This window comes from Salmo salar, chromosome 19 (genome assembly GCF_965601325.2).
Source record: "Salmo salar chromosome 19, fSalSal1, whole genome shotgun sequence".
Lineage (NCBI taxonomy): Eukaryota > Metazoa > Chordata > Actinopteri > Salmoniformes > Salmonidae > Salmo > Salmo salar.
The window spans coordinates 16021593-16030021 of NC_138309.1; positions in this window are offsets into that span (position 1 = coordinate 16021593).

Sequence of the window (8429 nt, forward strand, 5' to 3'; positions counted from 1 at the left end):
AGGAAATTAATGTGGGAGTTAGGAGGGAGTGAAATGTCACTGGCCTTGCTGTCTCATACTGGGTAGAGGCCTCTGTGACTCAAGGAGATCAACTTTCATCTCTAAGCACAACAGCTAAATGCTAACGAACCATGAAAAGCTAACTAAATCAAATCAAATGTATTTATATAGCCCTTCTTACATCAGCTGATATCACAAAGTGCTGTACAGAAACCCAGCCTAAATCCCCAAACAGTAAGCAATGCAGGTGTAGAAGCACGGTGGCTAGGAAAAACTCCCTAGAAAGGCCAAAAACCTAGGAAGAAACCTAGAGAGGAACCAGGCTATGAGGGGTGGCCAGTCCTCTTCTGGCTGTGCCAGGTGAAGATTATAACAGCACATGGCCTAGATGTTCAAATGTTCATAAATGACCAGCATTGTCAAATAATAATAATCATAGTAGTTGTCGAGGGTGCAACAAGTCAGTAACACAAGAGTAAGTGTCAGTTGGCTTTTTCATAGCCGATCTTTGAGAGTATCTCTACCGCTCCTGCTGTCTCTAGAGAGTTGAAAACAGCAGGTCTGGGAGAGGTAGCACGTCCGGTGAATAGGTCAGGGTTCCAGCAGGTCTGGGACAACAGGTCTGGGACAGGTAGCACGTCCGGTGAACAGGTCAGGGTTCCATAGCTGCAGGCAGAACAGTTTGAACTGGAGCAGCAGCACGGCCAGGTGAACTGGGGACAGCAAGGAGTCATCAAGCCAGGTAGTCCTGAGGCATGGTCCTAGGGCTCAGGTCCTCCGAGAGAGAGAAAGAAAGAAAGAAAAAGAGAGAATTAGAGAGAGCATATTTAAATTCACACAGGACACTGGAAAAGACAAGAGAAATACTCCAGGTGTGACAGACTGACCCTAGCCCCCCGACACATAAACTACTGCAGCATAAATACTGGGGCTGAGACAGGAGGGGTCAGGAGACACTGTGGCCCCATCCGATGAAACCCCCGGACAGGGCCAAACAGGTAGGATATAACCCCACCCACTTTGCCAAAGCACATCCTCCACACCACTGGAGGGATATCTCCAACCACCAACATACCATCCCGGGACAAGGTCGAGTATAGCCCACAAAGATCCCCGCCACGGCACAGCCCAAGGGGGGGCGCCAACCCAGACAGGAAGACCACGTCAGTGACTCAACCCACTCAAGTGACGCACCCCTCCCAGGGACGGCATGGAAGAACACCAGTAAGCCAGTGACTCAGCCCCCGTAATAGGGGTAGAGGCAGAGAATCCCAGTGGAAAGAGGGGAAACTGGCCAGGCAGAGACAGCAAGGGCGGTTCGTTGCTCCAGCCTTTCCGTTCACCTTCACACCCCTGGGCCAGACTACACTTAATCATAGGACCTACTGAAGAGATAGGTCTTCAGTAAAGACTTAAAGGTTGAGACTGAGTCTGCGTCTCTCACATGGGTAGGCAGACTATTCCATAAAAATGGAGCTCTATAGGAGAAAGCCCTGCCTCCAGCTGTTTGCTTAGAAATTCTAGGAACAATTAGGAGGCCCGCGTCTTGTGACCGTAGCGTACGTGTAGGTATGTTCGGCAGGACCAAATCGGAAAGATAGGTAGGAGCAAGCCCATGTAATGCTTTGTAGGTTAGCAGTAAAACCTTGAAATCAGCCCTTGCCTTAACAGGAAGCCAGTGTAGGGAGGCTAGCACTAGAGTAATATGATCACATTTTTTGGTTCTAGTCAGGATTCTAGCAGCCGTATTTAGCACTAACTGAAGTTTATTTAGTGCTTTATCCGGGTAGCCGGAAAGTAGAGCATTGCAGTAGTCCAACCTAGAAGTAACAAAGGCATGGATTAATTTTTCTGTGTAATTTTTGGACAGAAAGTTTCTGATTTTTGCAATGTTACGTAGATGGAAAAAAGCTGTCCTTGAAACAGTCTTGATATGTTCTTCAAAAGAGAGATCAGGGTCCAGAGTAACGCCGAGGTCCTTTATTTGAGACGACTGTACAACCATCCAGATTAATTGTCAGATTCAACAGAAGATCTCTTTGTTTCTTGGGACCTAGAACAAGCATCTCTGTTTTGTCCGAGTTTAAGAGTAGAAGGTTTGCAGCCATCCACTTCCTTATGTCTGAGACACAGGCTTCTAGCGAGGGCAATTTTGGGGCTTCACCATGTTTCATTGAAATGTACAGCTGTGTGTCATCCGCATAGCAGTGAAATTTAACATTATGTTTTCGACTGACATCCCCAAGAGGTAAAATATATAGTGAAAACAATAGTGTATCTAAAACGGAACCTTGAGGAACACCGAAATTTACAGTTGATTTGTCAGAGGACAAACCATTCACAGAGACAAACTGATATCTTTCCGACAGATAAGACCTAAACCAGGCCAGAACTTGTCCATGTAGACCAATTTGGGTTTCCAATCTCTCCAACTACAGGCCTTAATTTGCAAGCACTAGTTTTATGACATTGTTATGTAAAAAAAGAAATGTCTTCACTGTTTTATCCAACTCTTTATGGGAATATCCTAACTTTCAACTTTTTTTTAAGGGGTAATAGGCCTGTACAGTCTATTTACATATATTCCCACAACAAACTTCCATAGGACCACACTCAATAAAACGTCACAAGAGCGTTCAATTTGGAAGTTGTCAATTGTTCGGGGTCTCCTTGCCCCCAAGAAGGCAAATTGAATGCTCTGCACCTTACTGTGATGTTTTATTGATAACAACCTATATTGACCTGCATATACTGTGCACCAGGCCGTACTATTGTCTGAATCTATAAATACCTATAGGGCTCTATTCAATCCATAGCACTGAAGATCCGCTTTATAGCGCAATTGACAATTAAAGGCAATGTTCTCATGGTTGTGGAGACTGCATTCATGATAAATGCTGGATATGTCGGCTCAATTGGAAAAAACCTTTACATTTTAACCCGGCTCTTCCGCGACACTACGGTGATACGGATTAAATCCAGTCTACGGTCTTCAGAGAGGTATTTCAGTTCAATCTAAGCTCTTTTTGTCTCAAACCCTTTTGTTGTTCAGACATAAATCCCCAGCTCTCCTGATGGCTCTGAGGATCTGCAGAAGGCCTGAGCAGTGTGTGTGTGTGTGGTAACACTGCGCTTTGAAAACAGGCTCTTCTCCTCGGGCACGGATCAGCTCACACTCTGCTCCCCACTCTCCTACTCCCTAACCAGATCTTATCGTCTCAATGGCAGCCTATTCCCTACATAGTGCACAACTTTTGGCCAGAGCCCTGGTCAAAAGTAGAGCCCTTTATAGAGGATAGGGAGCCATTTGGGACTCATATCCCAGTGAGATAATGAAGGCCAACCCCGGAACGCCACGGGAACGCCATCTGACAGCCCCAAATCCTCCCTGACTTTGACTGATCGTGACAGGAACAAAAACACGCAGCAAAAAAGTCCAATTACCTTCAGTGGCCGGTTCCCCCCTCTACTCTCCTCTTTTCTGGTCAATGTGGAGGGAGAAAGTGAGAGAGGAAAGAAGGAGAGGAGAGGGAGGGAGTTAGAGTGTGCGTTGCGGGATTGGCCCCATGTTCCACTTAGAGCTGGGAAATGGAATGGATAGGATTGATTTAAACAACTCAAACTAAACATGATGACCTGGGGCTAGGCTCTGCTGCAGTTGCCCTGGCTGTGACAAACTGTTGAAGGTGCTAGTTGTGAGTGAGTAAGGGCAGAGTGTATTCTTACAGTATTAACTGATTTGACTGTATAGTATGCCTTGTGTACCCACACACCAACTGGTCTTATAGTACTGTATTGCAGTACCCAATCCGCTATGAAGTCTACAGCACTGTCAGATGCAGTTGTGTCAGGTGTGCAGCACGACAAATTGCTGATACCAATCTACAGTGGTAATCCCCTGTAAACAACTGGTTTGATGTCAACGATGCCAGGCACGCACGCACGCACACACACACACACACACACACACACACACACACACACACACACACACACACACACACACACACACACACACACACACACACACACACACACACACACACACACACGCCTTTTCTCTTTCCTGAATTAGCTAGGTAGAGAGAGGCAGAGAGGCTGAGCGCGGTGAAGAGATGAGAAGTGACAGGTACTGTGGAACTATTTGGACGGGGATGGGATTCACTTCTCTCCTTACTGATCAAATCTCCCTGAGAACAGACTATTAACTCCAAGCAAATTGTGCCAAGTAGCTTAAAGGGCCTGTTGTCTCTTCTAATATCTTTGATATCTCCATTTGTTGTCAGGGTGTAAAACACTCTGCTGCTGCTGCGGATCTATTAGGACAGGGGGATGTGATAGCAAAAAGCACATTTGTCATGGTCCCCATCACCACTCCCCACCTCTCTCTTACTGTATCTCTCTCTCTCTCTCTCTCTCTCTCTCTCTCTCACTTCCACTCCCTCTCTCTCTCTCTCTCCCTCTCCCTCTCTCTCCCCCTCTCTCTCTCTTTCTCTCTCTCTCACTCTCTTTCTCTCACTCTCTCTTTCCCTCACTCACTCTCTCTCACTCTCTTTCTCTCTCTCACACGCACCCAACGTGCGCACACCCACGCACACACTACCCATCTGATGTCTCCTTGCAGGCGGCTGTTTGCTGCTGGTACAGAAGTACTCTTCACGTTACATGGGTGAATGCTGACATTGGTCTCGTCTCAGTTTCTTTGAGAAGTGTGAAATTGTGAACACTGGTTCCAATTCTAAATGGTTTTTTTTCTTCTTCAAATCAGCTGTCCATTGCTTTTCTCAGCTAAATAGATACAATTGAAATATTTGATTTGATTGAGTTTGATTACTTATTTATCTACATATTTGTGATCATCAATCATGCACACTATGTCAATGTAATGTAAACCAGGTGCGTGTGTGTGTGTGTGTGTGTGTGCGCATGTTCTTGTGTGTGTGTGTGTGTGTGTGTGTGTGTGTGTGTGTGTGTGTGTGTGTGTGTGTGTGTGTGTGTGTGTGTGTGTGTGTGTGTGCGCATTCCTGCGTGTGTGGGTCCATGCCCGAAGCTGCCTGCCACCAATTCTTCTGGGATGGGCCTGTCACACACGCACTCTTCGGACGTCTATCCCTGTGGATATAGGACTATGGATTTCCAGACAGCAAATGAGATGGCAGCGCGATGTCTGAGTTCCTCAACACAAACCAGTTCTGACACCAACAAGACAAGACACCAGCGGACAGTGGAGAGGACTGGCACAGAAGAATTAGGGGAAAGAAATAAAGTATCTAAGAGATCCGGCCCGAAGGACCATGTAAAAAATAAGGCTACAGTTTGTAGTATGTTGTCAACTAAGGGGAGGGGGGAATGCTAAGGTTTGTAGTGTGTTGTCAACTAAGGGGAGGGGGGAATGCTAAGGTTTGTAGTGTGTTGTCAACTAAGGGGAGGGGGGAATGCTAAGGTTTGTAGTGTGTTGTCAACTAAGGGGAGGGGGGAATGCTAAGGTTTGTAGTGTGTTGTCAACTAAGGGGAGGGAGGAATACTAAGGTTTGTAGTGTGTTGTCAACTAAGGGGAGGGGGGAATGCTAAGGTTTGTAGTGTGTTGTCAACTAAGGGGAGGGGGGAATGCTAAGGTTTGTAGTGTGTTGTCAACTAAGGAGAGGGGGGAATGCTAAGGTTTGTAGTGTGTTGTCAACTAAGGGGAGGGAGGAATGCTAAGGTTTGTAGTGTGTTGTCAACTAAGGGGAGGGAGGAATGCTAAGGTTTGTAGTGTGTTGTCAACTAAGGGGAGGGAGGAATGCTAAGGTTTGTTGTGTGTTGTCAACTAAGGGGAGGGGGAATGCTAAGGTTTGTAGTGTGTTGTCAACTAAGGGGAGGGGGGAATGCTAAGGTTTGTAGTGTGTTGTCAACTAAGGGGAGGGGGGAATGCTAAGGTTTGTAGTGTGTTGTCAACTAAGGGGAGGGGGAATGCTAAGGTTCGTAGTGTGTTGTCAACTAAGGGGAGGGAGGAATGCTAAGGTTTGTAGTATGTTGTCAACTAAGGGGAGGGGGGAATGCTAAGGTTTGTAGTGTGTTGTCAACTAAGGGGAGGGGGGAATGCTAAGGTTTGTAGTGTGTTGTCAACTAAGGGGAGGGAGGAATGCTAAGGTTTGTAGTGTGTTGTCAACTAAGGGGAGGGGGAATGCTAAGGTTTGTAGTGTGTTGTCAACTAAGGGGAGGCAGGAATGCTAAGGTTTGTAGTGTGTTGTCAACTAAGGGAAGGGGGGAATGCTAATGTTTGTAGTGTGTTGTCAACTAAGGGGAGGGGTGAATGCTAAGGTTTGTAGTGTGTTGTCAACTAAGGGGAGGGGGAATGTTAAGGTTTGTAGTGTGTTGTCAACTAAGGGGAGGGGGGAATGCTAAGGTTTGTAGTGTGTTGTCAACTAAGGGGAGGGGGGAATGCTAAGGTTTGTAGTATGTTGTCAACTAAGGGGAGGGGGGAATGCTAAGGTTTGTAGTGTGTTGTCAACTAAGGGGAGGGGGGAATGCTAAGGTTTGTAGTGTGTTGTCAACTAAGGGGAGGGGGGAATGCTAAGGTTTGTAGTGTGTTGTCAACTAAGGGGAGGGGGAATGCTAAGGTTTGTAGTGTGTTGTCAACTAAGGGGAGGCAGGAATGCTAAGGTTTGTAGTGTGTTGTCAACTAAGGGAAGGGGGGAATGCTAATGTTTGTAGTGTGTTGTCAACTAAGGGGAGGGGTGAATGCTAAGGTTTGTAGTGTGTTGTCAACTAAGGGGAGGGGTGAATGCTAAGGTTTGTAGTGTGTTGTCAACTAAGGGGAGGGGTGAATGCTAAGGTTTGTAGTGTGTTGTCAACTAAGGGGAGGGGGAATGCTAAGGTTTGTAGTGTGTTGTCAACTAAGGGGAGGGAGGGAGGAATGCTAAGGTTTGTAGTGTGTTGTCAACTAAGGGGAGGGAGGGAGGAATGCTAAGGTTTGTAGTGTGTTGTCAACTAAGGGGAGGGGGGAATGCTAAGGTTTGTAGTGTGTTGTCAACTAAGGGGAGGCAGGAATGCTAAGGTTTGTAGTGTGTTGTCAACTAAGGGCAGGGAGGAATGCTAAGGTTTGTAGTGTAGTTTATACAAATAGAATGTTAAGCGCCAAACAGCTTCAGTTAGAGAGGGACTGTGCCTCAATTTAGAGTGCCACTGTAAGGATAATATTGTTTGTCCAATCCTGGAACAGCACTGAAGGAGAGCATTTCAAACCCTTTACTCCAGTTGGGCCAATATCCCCAATCTCTCACCATGACAACCATATAGTGGGGTAGAAATAATGGAAATTGCTGCAACGTAGTTCACTACATGGTCAGTCCTTTCAAAGATAAAGATGAGTTGAGAATAGGTAGGGATTGTTGTTAGCGAGGAAAAGAGAGAACCAGATAGATAAACAATCTGTCCCTGAGTGAAAAAAGAACAAGACCAATAATAAAATGGATAATTCTCATCCTTGGCCCAAGTTCCTACTCATTCTGTCCTAGAATGTGTATGTAATGTGGTAATGTGTTGACAATTCAACAACAACATCTACCATAGGGGTTTTGTGTGAATGGTGTTGTTATTGTGTTGTAAATACAGTGGTGGAAAAAGTACTCAATTCCCATACCTTAGAGCATTTTATTCATATTGATTTTTATTTAACCTTTATCTAACAAGGCAAGTCAATTAAGAACAAACTATTATTTACAATGACTCAAGTAAAAGTGAAAGTCACCCCGTAAAATACTACTTTAGTAAAAGTCTAAAAGTATTTGGTTTTAAAAGTAAATGCAGTTGCTAAAACATACTTAAGTATCAAAAGTAAAAGTACAAATCATTTAAAATTCCTTACATTAAGCAAACAAGACAGCACACTTTTATTTAATTTACGGATAGCCAGGGTCACTGTCCAACATTCAGACATCATTTAAAAACAAAGCGTTCAGAGGCAGTAAGGATGACCAGGGATGTTCTCTTGATAAGTGTGAATTGAACAATTTTCTGTCCTGCTAAGCATTCAAAATGTACAGAGTACTTTTGGGTGTCAGGGAGTAAAAAGTACATCATTTTATTTAAGAATGTAGTGAAGTAAAAGTAATCAAAAATATAAATGGTAAAGTAAAGTACAGATACCCCCAAAAATTTCTTAAGAACTACTTTCAAGTATTCTTACTTAAATACTTTACACCACTGTGTAAATATAGTAAGTTATCCAATAAGGTCACAATAATAGTAGGGAAATAAAACAATAATCCTTAAAAAAAAATCTGTAGCGTAGTCATCAACGTTATAAATCAAACATTTGTTGGTCACTAAGGTCACTTTGAATTGGCCTCAAACTAAAGGAACATCAACAACATGTGATGTAGACTGATAGACATTGTATTGACCAGAAAGAGAGTTCATCATTGTTTTGTTCGAGCCAATGTCAACTG